This window comes from Lactuca serriola, chromosome 6, assembly GCF_051521515.1.
Source record: "Lactuca serriola cultivar US96UC23 chromosome 6, Lser_US96UC23_V15, whole genome shotgun sequence".
Classification (NCBI taxonomy): domain Eukaryota; kingdom Viridiplantae; phylum Streptophyta; class Magnoliopsida; order Asterales; family Asteraceae; genus Lactuca; species Lactuca serriola.
In genome coordinates, this window is record NC_136413.1 from 37984594 (window position 1) to 38001157 (window position 16564).

The window sequence follows — 16564 nt, forward strand, 5'->3', positions numbered from 1 at the left end:
AAGAAGTCTCGATGTTCATGTTTGGAAATTATATTCAGCTATGACGACAAAATTTGCAATATCTCTCTTTCGGAGGTGAGTGACATAGCCTATATCACTTTTTCTAGAATGAACCATGTGTGATCAAGATTACTGGCACTTCAGTATACAATTCCTAGACTTCTCTTTAATGCAGGCTGGCCAGTGTCGTTGTAGCCACGTATTGTCTTGATAACATGTGATGACTACACAATACTGCCTAAGTTTTTTTGTTTTATACAAATTGTTGTAATGCTACTGCTTTGATTCCTTTCATTTTCACATAAAGCTCTTGACTTTGTTGTGTTAACAGGTTATTTAAGAGAACACCTTTTCTGCAAATTCGTCACAGAGAGAAACAAACACTGAAAAGCGTCCCAGCTCAAATTAATTTCACTGGAAATGGTTGCAGCTACGTCGACTGACCTACATGTGGTCATGTTCCCTCTAATGGCTCAAGGCCATATGGTACCCATGGTGGATATTGCCCGAATGCTAGCCCTTCGTGGGGCCACAGTGACAATATTCACCACTCCTGTTATTGCCAATCGGTTTAGATCAGTTATTGTTCGAGCAACCAAAGCCAATCTCAAGATCAAGTTGCATGAACTCCAGCTCCGATTAGCAGAAGTTGGTTTACCAGAAGGGTGCGAGAGCTTTGACACACTCCCATCACCCGAGTCTTTCGTCAAGCTCTTTGCAGCTATCAGCTTGTTAGAAGAACCAGCAGAAGATCTGCTCCGGGGACTTTATCCACCTCCATCTTGCATATTCTCAGACTTCCTTTTCCCCTGGACCGGAGACATAGCTCAGAGGTTTAACATTCCCCGCCTTGTGTTCCATGGACCCGGATGCTTCTATCTCTTGTCCATGCACGTTGCCTTCGCATCTAACATGATAGATACAATTGAATCGAACTCGGAGCGCTTTGTGCTGAGTGGCTTGCCTGATCGAGTTGAATTCACTAAACCTCAGATTACCGGATCCTTTAAAGCCCGGACAGCAGTTCAGAAGGAGTTCTTCGACCGTGCTCTTGCATCTGAGAAAGCAGCATACGGGATCGTTGTTCATACTTTTGAGGAGTTGGAACCTGAATACGTTAAGGCGTTGAAAAAGGCAAAAGATACCAACATATGGTGTATAGGCCCCGTTTCACTATGCAACAAAGATGACATCGATATAGCTGAGAGGGGAAACAAGGCTGCGATCAACGAGAATGAGTGCTTGAAATGGCTTGACGAAAGGGAACCAGGATCTGTGGTCTACGTTTGCTTGGGAAGTCTTACGCGTGCTTCGACACAACAGTCGATTGAGCTTGGGCTGGGACTGGAGTCCACGAACCAGCCCTTCATATGGTGCGTAAGAAAGAAAACTGAAGAACTGGAGAAATGGTTTTCAGAAGAAGGATTCGAAGAAAGGGTGAACGACCGAGGGTTGATAGTCCATGGTTGGGCACCACAAGTGTTGATATTGTCACATCGAGCAGTTGGTGGTTTCTTGACACACTGTGGATGGAATTCGACGGTTGAAGCCGTCTGTGCAGGGATGCCAACGGTTACATGGCCACATTTTGCTGACCAGTTTCTTAACGAAGCATTCATGGTAGAGATTTTGAAGATTGGGGTTAGAATTGGTGTTGAAGTTCCACTTCCTTTCGGGGAAGAAGATAAGACGGAGGCCTTGGTGAAGAAGGAAGACGTGAAGAGGGCTGTGGAATGTTTAATGGATGCAAGCGAAGAAGGAAAAGAGAGAAGGAAGAGGGTGAGTGAGCTTGCGGAAATGGCGAAGAGAGCAATGGAGGAAGGTGGGTCTTCTTATGTCAACGTATCATCGTTGGTTCAGGATCTAACACATATGCAACTCAAAACCCGATGAATTATATACTCCAAACATATTTTTAGACTTATTATTATTATTATTATTATTGTTATTATTATTATTTTAAATCTATATTATCTTAATTTAAATCTTGTAAATACAGAATCGGGGGAAATTTTGTGGAGGTGAAATTTATGTACAATTACACTTGGATCTCATAGATTTAATTGATGAAAAGTCACGCATGCATGTTAAAATATTAATACATTAGAAATGAGCAAAGTAATTTTATTGTAATGGTTGGTTATTCTTTTCGAATGAAATTAAACACTGATTCTTACTTCTTAGTAGGACGGAGAAGACAAATGAATGGAATGAAAATTAAATAAAAAAAAATAAAAAAAGATATGTGAAGAACCTATATCAAACTCTCATTAATTAAGGTACACCTACAAAATTAATTGACAATAACACAACTCTCTAAAGGAAAAATGCACGTAATCTATAACTTTTACAACAATATTATATTGTTATTTTTTTTCTATGTTTTCTGTATTAGTTATGCATATAATATTATAAACACAAAACTAAAATTATCACATTAGACACAAATAAATTACAACCTTCATCATCAATAGGTCCTTTTTTCGAGACATTTTGGTCCTTGGCGTATGAGTGATAGGTCCTTTTTTTTCTTCTCTCTCGGAGAATCAAATCCATTTTATTTGGTCTCCTTTCACTCGAGAAGAAATAAAAAGAACGGTTTGGGATTGTGGTTCTTCCAAAGCTTTGGGTCAAGATGGTTTCTATTTTGATTTTTTATGAGATATTGAGACTTATTGGAGGATGATTTGGTGGCCTTTGTGTTGCATTTTTATACTCACTCATCTTTTCATAAGGGATGTAACGCTTCATTTTTTACTGTTATCCCTAATGTTAAAGACCCGAAAAATGTTAGTGATTTAGACCTATTAGCTTGATTGGGTTTCAATATAAGATTATTGGTAAACTGCTAGCTAATAGATTGACAGAAGTCATTGGTTTGGTGGTTAGCTTGGAACAGTCTGCTTTTATTAAGGGTAAACAGATTTTAGATGAGCCTTTTTTGCTCAATGAGGTGGTTGCTTGGTGTAAGACTTATTCAAATCCATTGTTGTTCTTTAAAGTAGATTTTGACAAAGCTTATGATTCTTTTTCGTGGGAATACCTCATTGAAATTATGCAGCTAATGGGTTTTGGCCATAAATGGTGCAGGTGGATTCTAGAAATGTTAAGATCTGCTAGCTTTGTTCTTGGTTAATGGGTCTCCCACTCAAGAATTTCAGATTCAACGAGGGTCGAGGCAGGGGGTCATCTATCCCCCTTTCTTTTCATCTTAGCTATGGAGGGTATTCTTGTGGCTTTAGAGAGGGCTCAGATGACCAATGTTTTTAGAGGAATTTATGTTGGCGCCTTGGAGTTTGGATAATGCTACTCATCTTATTCAAATTTTTTGGTGTTTTTTTTATGGTTTCAGGTCTTAAAATTAATTTGCAAAAAAGAAAATTAATTGGTTTGGGGGTTGCTTCTTCACATGATATGGATGTTGCGAGACATATACGATGTGCTTTTGATCCTCTCCAGTTTAGTCACCTGGGGGTTCCTATAGGTCAGAATATGAATTGTGTGAATGCTTGGTCTTCTATCATTGACATATTTCGTAGCAGACTTGCGGTTTGGAAGGCTAAAAGTCTTTTAATTGTTGGTCGGATCACTTTGATTAAGTTTGTTCTTAGTTTTTTGGGAAATTATATTATGTCGGTTTTCCCTAATTCTCTCACTCTTATTCACTCTCTAGAATCCTTGAGGGCTAGATTTTTTTGGGGTGTTGAGTTGGATGAGAGACGGATGTATTGGGTCAGCTGGAACAAAATTCTAGCTTCTGAAAAGGTTGGATGGCTTGGGGTGGGAAGACTTTTTGCTTTTGACAGAGCTCTGATGTTTAGGTGGCGATGGAGGTTTTTTCATCATCCTACCCTGTTGTGGGTGAGAGTTGTTAAAGCTATCTATGGGATTGATGGGGGTATTTCTTCCTTATCTTCTCGTGGTGCTCCTTCGGGTCTATGGAACAATCTAATCCGTATGAATTCTAACCTAAAAAAAATAAGAGATTGATCTTTTTTCCCTTTGTCGAATTAGGGTCAGAGATGGTGCTTCAACGAGTTTTTGGCATGATATATGGTTGGATGATGTATCTCTTGTAGTTGCTTTTTATAAGATCTATGATCTTGATGTTCATAAAGTGGCCTCTGTTAGGGATCGTTTTCTTTTAGGTTGGGATTCCAATATCCTCTATCGTCCCCCGAGGGGAGGTATTGAGCGGACCTAATGGGATGTTATTTTAGATATGATGCATAATTTTTGGTTGCAGGATAGGCCTGACATATTGGGTTGGCTTGGTGATGTGTCTAATGTGTTCATTATATCCTCTGCGCATTATATAATTGATTCTAGTTAGTTTGCTGTTAGTGATTTGGAGACCATGTGGAAACTATTGATCACATTTTTGGAAACTATTGATCACATTTTTGTAGTTGCATTCCATCTTATGCTCGGTCTGTCTTTGTCATATGAAAACTATTGATTACATTTTTGTAGGTTGTATGGAGCTTATTGATATCAGGATTCGAATCGCCATTTGGTGGGATGTTGAACTTCCTAATCACTTTACCCTCTCTGATATTATTTCTTGGTACGAGTCGGTTCTTCTAATGTGTGGGCAATGAAAGGTGCTTGAAGATGTTATATTTTCTACCTTTTGGTCCCTTTGGAAATTTAAAAACACTATAGTTTTTGGGACGAACATTCCTAGGAAATCTATGATTTATGATGAGGTTGTTGAGAGGGCATTTTGTTTGGATTTCCAATAAATGTAGTAGAGTTAAGCTCAGTTGGATTGATTGGCTCCATAAGCCTACTCATGTTACTCTTGTTTTGTAATTGTTTTTTTCTAGATTATTGTTAGTTTTGTAATAATATCTTTTTTCGTTCAAAAAAAAATCCTTCATCGTCAATAGCATGGCATGTTTGCTTCTAAACTGGAAGATGCACCCATGTATAAGTTATAACTTTCATGGTCAACATCATGGCATGACCAAGCATTCTAGGCCATGAATAGTAATTAAAGTGGAGGAACATCAAATACATAAGAGTAGCACTAGAACTAAACAACAATAATTTAGCCCACAAAGTGAGATATCATAAATCATTTCGCATGGTGCGCGATGTTCAAATTTTCCTTTTTTGAGAATTTTAGTTCCTAAATCATTTCGCTTACCCTTTCACATCGAGAATCAAACACCTACCAAGGACACCCTTCAAATAAGACCTTCAAGAACTACCCTAAGGACACCAAACTCATGAATGTTTCCCCAATAAACACAATAAGTTCACAATAACCCCGAGAGATACATAAGTAAACCTTCACTTAGAAACACCCTTAATGAAACTTATTTTATCATAAAATAAATGAAAAGAAGACAAGTTACTAAAGAAACTAACCAGCTAGACACAACTCACTTCCGAATCAAGAAACACACTAAAAACACTACGATAAGGAGAATGGTGTAATATTAAGTCATTAAAACCCTTCCAAAACATAAAATAAGTCATACCAAGTTCAACTAATACATCTACTACTATAGGATGAACCCACGCCAACACTAGGACTAATTTTGGTATACTTAACTACCATCAAAACGATTGTAACGCGACAAATTTCCAACATCCTAGTTGAAAGATTTAGTATGCTCAAGAATCATACTAAAGCGATATTGTTAATTAACATATGATACTAAGAAGTCACACTAACAACAACTTGATATAATTGATTATTTCTTAGAAATTGATTTTAATAAATATTTAATAAACTCTTATAATTAAATTGGAAATTATTTATTTCTAGGAAATAATAATTTTCATTAGCAAGTAATATTACATAATTCATATGGTATGAATTAATAAGTCATGCACAACATTTTTGACTAAATAAATTATTTTGTCTTTTACCGAAAAGTTAAAGCTTATATTTTATATAATATAAAGTTTTTGTCCTCTTTTGACTTCTTATATTCGGAATTGAGGAAGAAAAAAAAGAGGTATGTTTTGTAGCTTATTTTAATCTAGGGAACATAGTTTAGAAGTATGAGACTAAAGTATTACAAAAAGAAGACATGCCTTTTGATTATTTAAATAAAAGCATGGCTTTCATGATTGTTTAATAAAAAGAAATGAAAGCATGGCTAGTCTTACAAGCATAGGAGACATGTTTGTCTAAAGTGCTAAATGGTTAAGGACTTATGGACTTTTTCTTCATGCTATAAATACTCACTTCATAAGACTTTCATTCTTGCTCTTCTTTTGGACACAAAACCGTGAGTTGGAGAGAGTATGCATACTCTCTCCATTTTTTTCATCCTGTTGAAGATATTACTTGGTTTTATACTCTCTTGAAGTTCATACCATGGTTATCAACTTCAATCTTAAGAGTTAAGAGTTTTCTTACAAGACTGGTATCTTAAATCAAGTTGAAAACTTCTTGGTGTCTCAAAAAGGTTCCACATTCTCCATCAACGTCAAAGCCTCCCCTTGAGGATTCAAAGTCTACAAAGGTTTTTAAACACTTCTTCCTCTTTGGTGCTTGTTTTCTTTCCAAACTTTGCAAGATGATCCTTGGTGGAGATAAACTTGTTTTGTGTTTATTCTGATTTTAAAGTCTCCCATTGCTAAATCTTATGTTGTGGAAACTAGTTTTTGAATAAAAACCCAACAACTAGTATCAGAGCCACCTTGCAAGTTTGGTTATATTTTTTGATTTTTGGAAATCTTAGTTTTTGGAGAATATGGATAACTTTTTTTTTTATAAAAACAAGTTCATACATTTTTTCTATGACAACTTTATAATTGTTATTTTATATGACAAAAGTTTTCATGCATCTTTTGTCATTTTAAAGTTGTCTTAGAAAAACAAAGATTGTGTTATGTGTATGTTGATATGTATGATGTGCATAAACTAGCCAATGACCATAATGTTTGTTGTGTTGGTTGTTTTATAAAAATGGTTGTAATAATTTATTTATTCAAATGGTACGTAATAAATTAAATAAATTAGTTGTCTTGGTTTATTTTTTTTTGTGAGTAATCGATTAGTTGTTAGAAATAATTTATTTTTACAAAATGTAACAACAAATGAAGTCGGAGCCATTTTTGAAGACAAAAGAACAATTTTCATGATTAAGAAACATGTTGAAAGTTAGTGATAGTTTCTGAGAAGTGTTACTAATGCTGTTTCTTAAGGGTTGTTGGACTTTTAGCAACAGTTGTTAAAATATTGCTTTTAGGGGAGCTTTTGCAAGCAATGAGTGTTTTCTCAAGTAGGAGATTCTACAACAACATTATAAGAAAATTTTTGGTCCCATAAAACGACCCGTTAGGAATGGACTTGGTATTTTTTGTGTTGGCTCAAAAAATGTCATAATTTGGCTATGTTTATGCACATATAACTTTATGCATGTTGTGTTGTTTGTTTTATTCAATTATTATGTGTAGTTTATAAATTCGTTTTTAACATGATAAATTAATTTTAAACAATTTAAACATCACACAGAGTTTGATTTTCAAAATTTATTATGTGGACATAAGATATAACAAGTTATAGTTTTAAAATAAAAACCGGTTTTATAAAAACGTTAATAACGTCAAATTTTGAAATACTCGAATATAAGTTTTAAAATAGTGATTTTTATAACTTATACAAACTCCAAATATAAAATTAAAGAAAAGGAAGTTTTATTAAAGATATAAAAGGTTCAAATGCACTCAAAATTTATTATGTTTTTTAAAATTGAATCACGTCAAGTTATATAAAAAAAACTAGTTTTTTTATATAGAATCTTTAAAAGTGATTTTCTTTTGAAAATTGGTACCATGGTTTATTATATGCATGCGATAATCATGATATCATATATTTTTAAAACTAGAATTATAAAACATATAAAAGACCCTTTTACAAACCTCAAATATATGCATTCTTTTTTTGACGAGTACTCGCACATCTCTTGTATGCACCAGTGGGATAAAGGATACTTAAACGCTTGTTGTTATCTTTTGATGGTCGGGGGGTGTCTTTGCGATTTCTATAACCAAGTTATAGGCTGATTACATGAGTTTTTCAAAATGGATGATTTGATCGGAAATCTTTTGTGATAAAAGATACCTAAGCAAGAGAGTTCTGAGGCATAGATGAGATTAAACATGTCTAATTGAATTTGTTATTAGCGATATCATAAATCTAGAAATTATATAGTAAGACATAGTTGATAATCAATATCTACCGGGTTGAATTCAAATGGATGAGATAAAGGATACCTAACTATTTATTTATTTTGCAACTTGGATCCTAGACTTTGATAATTAATGTTTTTGGAAACTAAAAGGGTATTAATTATTAAAGAGTTTAAATATTAAAAATACTAAATGAATTTTGTAATTAAATAATTCATTCTCATTACCATGAATTGTCATTTTTTTCTTTAAATGACTTAATGAAACTATAACATTCACTAGATACAACTTCAATGAATGGGTTCATGTCTTAAGCGACAATCTCGTGAGAGATATGAAATTGTATACACTTAAAGGTCCTAAACCTAAACTATTTGTTTTAAGCAATAAGACTGAACATGATACCTAGTAAAGGCATCAATGTGATACTAAAGATGTTTCTAACATAAAACTAGGAATATTTCAAGGCCCAAAAGAGTCACCTTGTGTGATCTAGGAGGTCGATGTTTTATGGAAGGAACACCTTTAAGCCAAAGAAATCCAATAAGGCCCACATAGATGGATCTTGTTTCTTTTATGGAGAAACTGGAAACTAGAAGAGGATCTGCTCCTCTTATCTGGAAAGAAAGTCTATAAGTGACTAGTATTTCAGGTATCTAGTACATAGAACTTATACTTGTCATATAACACTTAGGTACTTGGTACTTAAATTTTAATCTAATATTTACAGAAGAATAACCAGCTACACATAATTAAGTTGGAACTACACTCTCAGAGTTTAGTTTATTTATTAATTATGCTTGGAACATAGCGTACTTGTAATATAAAACAATGTTTGTTTTGTATGTTTTAATTTAGCTTGCCTGAATACATGCCTCAGTTTAATTTATGAATGATTAACTATTTACTTGAATCGTTTTTTATAATGATCACCTTCATATTCTGAAATGATTAAAATTCTATTTATGAGACTAGATCTCTTAATAAGAATTATAAAGTAAATATCAATGTTTTATAAGTAATAAGTTCTTTATGCAAAATACCTTTGACTTAAACTTGTTTTAAATCAAACTCGTCTTTCATAGTGTTATATTTTTTATATAAATGACATTCACATATTCCAACTTCAAAAAAGGGATCTTTGAAAGAAAATAATGTAGTTTATTTGATATATGTAAATCTTATTTATATATAAAAGATTCCTAATGATATTTTCAATAAGTAGTAGAGAAAATAAATTATTAAGGAACTATACATGGTTATGTATGACTACATTTCTAATAAATGTCAAAGATTTATCATAAGATACCAAATCAAATTTATTAATAACTATAGTAGTTATAAATTATATTTTACATGGTAAAAAATAATTGTGAAATCTTTGTTTATGTTTTGAAATATAAAGTTGAAGTATAAACTGGTAAGAACTATCTAAGGCCTTAATGATAATAAAGGATGAATTAAATCTTACTTGGTATGATTTACTTTCTAAGCGGTAGAAATATCCTCCTTTTATTTCTTTGGGATAACACCTAAAACACTATCAATTGCACGTTGAATACAAACACCAACTAACTAATAGATATAACATTTTCTTCATAAGATTTTGTATGGAAAGGTTACATCTCTATCTTATTAAATGTTATATGGATTTAAAGCCTATGTTGGACTAAAGCTTTTAAACCCAAAATCTACTTGATACATATTTGTATAATGCTCTAAATCTAGCTTAGATTATTAGATAAAAACCCACCAAGAATAAGTTCTTTTATTCCTCTGATAGTTGAGTTAGCAGAAAGCAAACTTCTAATGATAAAGCAAGTAGGAGGTACATGAAACTTGAAGCAGCTCAAGAACCATGGCCTGATGTAGTAACAGTTGACACTAGTTTTAACAAGGATTTTTAAACTTGAATAATAGTTATTCACAAACGTAAATTGTTCGCACTATTGATAGAAATCATCTATAACTTGAGAAGTGTGGAATCTCTCATTGATGAGCTTTTATTGATGGTATCTAGCAAATCCATCAAATACCAAGATGCTATGTCAAACCTTGAATCTAATTAACGACTTAGAGTCATGAACATGAGATGTAATCCATGTATTATAATCAAGTATGGTCTTGATTGAACTTTCTCTCTATAGCAAGGCTAGAAGACGTAAGGGATTCTTCTATAAAAAATACATTACATAGATAACTATACACATTTTAAGAAAGACTTGTTATAAAAGGATTTTATCATGCTCATGTCATTGACTATGGTCCTTATCATACTCATTACATTGACTATGATCAAACCTTTTTCACAAATAGCTATGATTATATCAACAATGATATTATTTACTATAAATTCATATTATCAATATGATATATAGAAAACAAATTTCAAGAAAGATCGTTATTCTTAATAGAAATCTACTAGAAGATATCAATATAGATTAGCTTGGAAGTTTTCTTAATCTATGTTATCCTAACAAAATGTGTAGAGCTTGAGATCCACTTGTGGATATAAAACTAATATCTCAATGTTGCGATCATCATTTTAATGTAAAACCATAAGGTATGATTTTATATTAAAATGAATAGAACATGTGTGTTTACTAAGAACTAGTGGGAGCATAGTGACATTCCTAATCTTGTATGAATGAGATATAATTAATCATAAGAAATTACACTCTGACCATGCCAGACTTTTTCACCTTGACTTGGAATGTGTTTCTAAAATGAAAGACTTAGGAAGGACAAGACACATTCTTGGAACATAAAATCTATAGAGATAGATAAAATGAATGTTAAAAGTTGTATATCCTTTTGCATATATTGACAATCCTTGAAAGAGATCAAGATAGAAGATTCATTTAAAGGAACCTTTACATTGTCACATGCACTGATTTTAAGCCAGCCTTAAAAGAACATACCTCATAGGTTTGAACTAGTTGAAATGATTTGTATTAAATTTTCTTGGCAAATGAATCTATCATTTATGTCATATTATGCATAAGGCCTGGTATATAATCATGGTATGAGCATATCCTAATATACTAGATAGATACATGGTTAAGTCATCGGATGACTATAACAACATTCTAAGAGTACTTTGGAAGAACTAAGAGAATGTATATGAGATATATAGTTTAGAACAAAATCTTCGTGTAAAGAGCTATATAAGATTCTGATTCTATACAAATGTATACAATTATGAATTATAATTGGATTATGACTTCATTGAGGGATGAAGAGTAAGTTTAGATGGAATAAGGTCTAACAAAAACAAAATGACATATTATACTACAAAATAAGAGTACACTACTTTAGAAGTTTAAATCTAATATGATTTGATGAATGAGTTCATTGAAAAAATATGTTGATCTATGCCCTTCAAGGATCACATAGAAATCTTTGTGACTTCAAGAGTATACTTAAAGGAGCTAAGAGAATCTATGTGATGAAAGAACACAAATCATATACTCCAAGATAATTAACTATACCTAGAGTAAAGTCAAATATGGAGATGATAGTATTCACATAATTCACACAGATTATGTTTAGTCGAACCTATTAATAAATTCCTTATTTTAATCTAATTATGAATGGTCACACTTTGGCTATAAGACTTTATTATTCTAGAAAATGGGATTTTGATTTGGATTTAGTAGTTGGATATTGGAACATTGTAACAACAACTATTATATAATGTTTTTGATATACTGGGATATGATCATAACATAAATACCTATTGTGTTCAATATTAACATGCTTAATCCATCAATAACCTTATTATTCTAAAAGTTCATAGTCGGTTATAATTGTGGGAGCAATTATGAAATAAGACTAATATGAATTAGATTGGTTGACTTTCACTAGATGAAGGTATGCAATGGGTTGTAACCTAGTTTCATAGGTACTTGTCAGAGAACTAGTACTCAACTAACCCGCATCAAGATCGTCTCATGGATCGCTATCGTGAATTGTAAAAACCTGAAATTTTCTATCCTGTTCAGTCAAATACTTCATTGAAAGTCAAACTCATTCCTGCTATCTGTTAAGCATTTTGGAGTCAATTTAAGTGTTTTAAAGCTTAGTACTTTAAGGAATAACAGGAGAGAGGATGCCCTAGGTTCATTGTGCATCATTTTCGCAAAAACTCCAAGAGTTACAAGTTTTCGGCCCAAATAGTGTTTGGACCGAAAACCCCCATGAGTATATATATGACACTTAGCCATATTTGTCACTTTTCATTCTTTCAAGAACAAGAACCGAAATCCTCTCAAGTATCATCCGATTTTTCCTTATAGATCTTTAAAATGTAAGTGTTTCTTACCCTATCTAGTTGATTCCTTCCATATTCAAGTGTTTTTACATGATTTCATCCATGAAATCATTCCAAATATGTAGATCTTCAAGTGTTCTTAGTTACACCAAGAACACATACTAGTGTTTTGGGCCGAAAACACCCTCATTTGCTTCCTTATAGTAAGTATCTATCTCTTATACTTGTTACCTAGTAAGAATATCTGTTTTAGAGCCTTGAAATCGTCATTTTTACAAGAACAAAAGGGGTTTTCGGTTAGTGAATCTCCTTAAACCGAAAACCCTAAAGAAAGGTGCCTTTAAGACCTTAAGCCTTTCCTAATGCTTAGTATTGAGTGTAGAACACTTCTTTGCTTGTTGAAAGCCCTTGGAAATCACCTTATGCATCAAATATCATGAGTTTTCGGTCAACCATATGGACCGAAAACCTCTTGGACCGAAAACCATATGGACCGAAAACCACAAGAAACATACCACTTGGACCGAAAACTCCCTTAAGTGGCTATACAACCCTTAGATGCAACCCTTGGTACTTTTATCACTTGAATCAAAGTGTTTTTCCATGTCCTAGGGTGTCTTAACTTTGTTAAATAATTGTTAAATGACTAATTGGATACATATATGTGTTATTATATGATAAATAGGATCCGTGTGTGTGCTCAAGTCTTCACTTGACACTTAGCATCCTATACCATCCGTTCATCCAAACCACTCACTACAAGTGATTTCATACCCCTTAATTAACCTTTAAATGTTTCTAAATGTTTATAAATGCTTTTATGGGGGGGGATACAAGTTGAATCATGCTAGTTAGTATATCAATCACATGCGATTAATAACTAGCATACAAATGAATTTACTACACTTTTAGCTGTTTTACCAAATAGATTACTTCAAATGGTTTTCTCAAATGTTTTTACATGTTTAAAACTCCTTATCGAACTGTCTTACATACTGTATGTTTCCTTTCAAACTTTATTACAATTGTGTTTCAAACAAAGGTTTCCTTATACTTAAAACTGTTCTTATTAAACAAGCTGTTTTCAAATCGTTTTACAAACTGACATCAAGTCATCATTTCTTAGTTATTAAACTTTTCAAAGGTTTTACAAAACTTCTTTTATACTTTTATATTGTCAAATGCATGCCTATATTTGTATATTTATATAAGTAATGTTTAAAGGACTTAGGACGGCTAGCTCGCTTTATTTCCTTTTCCTCGTTGGGATGTGGCCTTAGGGCATCGGTTATTCGTCTAAACGTTGTCTAAATATTAGTTATATATCATGTATACTTATATAGACATGAAAGTTCCATCAGTTAGTTCATTACCTTTGGATAGCAAAGGCATACTTCGGTTATACACGTACCTTACTTGTAACTATAATAGGTATATTAAGGAGATACTACTTACTATTCCAAGTACAAGAAATCACACAAGGGTCAGTTCATTCATGAGTATATACTAATATAATTACAAAAGTACAATTGCAGACATACTAATACATTACATACTATTACATAGATACTATTTCATAGATACAATACACGATAACCTAAGAGATCACACAATAAAGAGAAACAGGGAGGAAGATACAATACACGATAACAGAACAAACATAATAGGCTGCTATAGCATGGAACATTACAAGATCTAACTATACCAATGAATCACTAACGCATTGTTTTAAACAAAAGGTCATAGTTATATTGGGTATACATGATCATAATAATGTGGATGTTCACGGCTTGCAGCATTGCAGGGGTCACGTTTGGTTCCCAGAATCTCTTGACAGGGGAGCGTTTAGTATGGGATCTAGCCATCACATTATGTCTTAAAACTCAATTAAGGCAATTAGTACAACAGTAGCCACTTATTACAAATACTACAATACTTACACTTCACATATGACAAATACAAAAGGATTACAAATCCAGTTTTTATACTATTATTACCTTTACTTTGTGTCACATTCACATAATCGATGAGGTAGATTAGATGTGAATAATAATAGTTGTACAAGGAAAAAACTTCACTTATGTAGAGGTTCAAGCTTTCAAAACAGTCAGGTCTTGGTAGAAGGCTACTTTCAAAACAATCGGGTCTTGGTAGAAGGCTACTTTCAAAACAGTCGGGTCTTGGTAGAAGACTAATTTTTATACTAGTAGGAAATATGGGATTTTCTAGGGTTTTCAAATGTCTACAATTACTTACAAACATTTTCGTACTAATACAAACTTTTCTTCAAACATTTACAAGTCTTTCCTTTACAGTTTTTACAAGTCAAAGACACATAAATACTTATGACTTCACCAGCTTTATTACTAATACTCGCTTTCAAAATAATTTGTATTCTCAGGTCACAAATAGACATGTACGACGACCAGGTTTTGTGAAGACGGAGCAGTCAAGACTCGTCTTTTATTTTGATTATTCATTATGTTGTTTATTACTATGAAAGAACACACTTGTAATTAAAATTATACTATTAATGCAATGGATGATGTTGTTCCTTGTTTACTACTTTGCATGGTTGTGATACTTTACATAACGTCCTCCGCCCCAAAACGTTTCCGCCGTTCTCGGTTTTGGGGTGTGACATGAATGATACTTGATTAAAAGGTACTATCTTTGTATCCTTAACACCTGATACACATAGTGGTAATTAAGTGTAGGGAGTACCGTGCTTCGATATGGTCAAACGCTGGTTCTTAACCGAGCAGTTATAAAAGCCATTTTCAGGTATGGTATGAACTATGTAAGTGGCTTATGTAGTCAAGATGGGCTTTTTTCCTCTTATGTTTTGAGAGTTAGACATCTAAGGTGCCTTACCAAAAGCTGAAATCCATATGAGATTGATTGCGATCCGTATCTCATGTTCAACATGATGTATGTGACAAAGGGATAAATGACAAACTTACCTTTACATTAATTATAGCTTGGAGTTTTTTTTGGTATTGGGCGTTAATAGAATGGCACAAACTCATATGTTGATGGGGGCAGTGAAATGTTGCAAGACATTCACCACTGTCTATATCAGTCTACTATGAATCTTGCGTAAGTGGGAGATTGAAAGATCTAGTATGCTCAACAATCATATTAAAGTGATATTGCTAATTAACATATGATATTAATGGGTCACACTAACAACAACTTAATATAACTGATTATTTATTAGAAATTGATTTTAATAGATATTCAATAAACTCTTATAATTAAATTGGAAATTATTTATTTTTAGGAAATAATAATTTTCATTAGCAAGGAACATTACATAATTCATATGGTATGAATTAAGAAGTCATGCACAACATTTTGGACTAGATAAATTCTTTTTCCTTTAACCAAAAAGTTAAAGTTTATATTTTATAAACATGGTTTATAAAATATAAAGTTTTTTTCCTCTTCTAACTTGTTAATTTCGACATTGAGGAAGAAGAAAGGGGTATGGTTTGTAGCTTCTTTTAATCTATGGAACATACTTTAGAAGTATGGGATTAAAGTATTACAAAAAGAAGATATGCCTTTTGATTATTTAAATAAAAGCATGGCTTTCATGATTGTTTAATAAAAAGAAACGAAAGCATGGCTAGCCTTACAAGCATAGGAGACATGTTTTTCTAAAGTGCTAAATGGTTAAGGACTTATGGACTTTTTCTTCATGCTATAAAAACTAGCTTCATGAGACTTTCATTCGTGCTCTTCATTTGGACACAAAATCATGAGTTGGAGAGAGTATGTATACTCTCTCCATTTTGTTCATCCTCTTGAAGATATTACTTGGTTTTATACTCTCTTGAAGTTCATACTTTGGTTATGAACTTCAAGCTTAAGAGTTATGAGTTTTCTTACAAGACTATCATCTTAAATCAGGTTGACAACTTGTTGGTGTCTCATAGGTTCCACATTCTCCATAAACCTCCAAGCCTCTCCTCGAGGATTCAAAGTATACAACGGTTGTTAAAAACGTCTTCCTCTTTGGTGCTTGTTTTCTTTCCAAACTTTGCAAGAAGATCCTTGGTGGGTATAAACTTGGTTTATGTTTATTATAATTTTAAAGTCTTCCACTCCTAAATCTTATGTTATTGAAAC

General features: G+C 32.8%; 1 pseudogene; it reads left to right on the top strand.

Annotated features, from left to right (window-relative positions):
* Positions 1-285: 285 nt before the first annotated feature.
* On the top strand, positions 286-2049 carry LOC145058526 (UDP-glycosyltransferase 73E1 pseudogene; annotated as a pseudogene).
* Positions 2050-16564: the final 14515 nt, after the last annotated feature.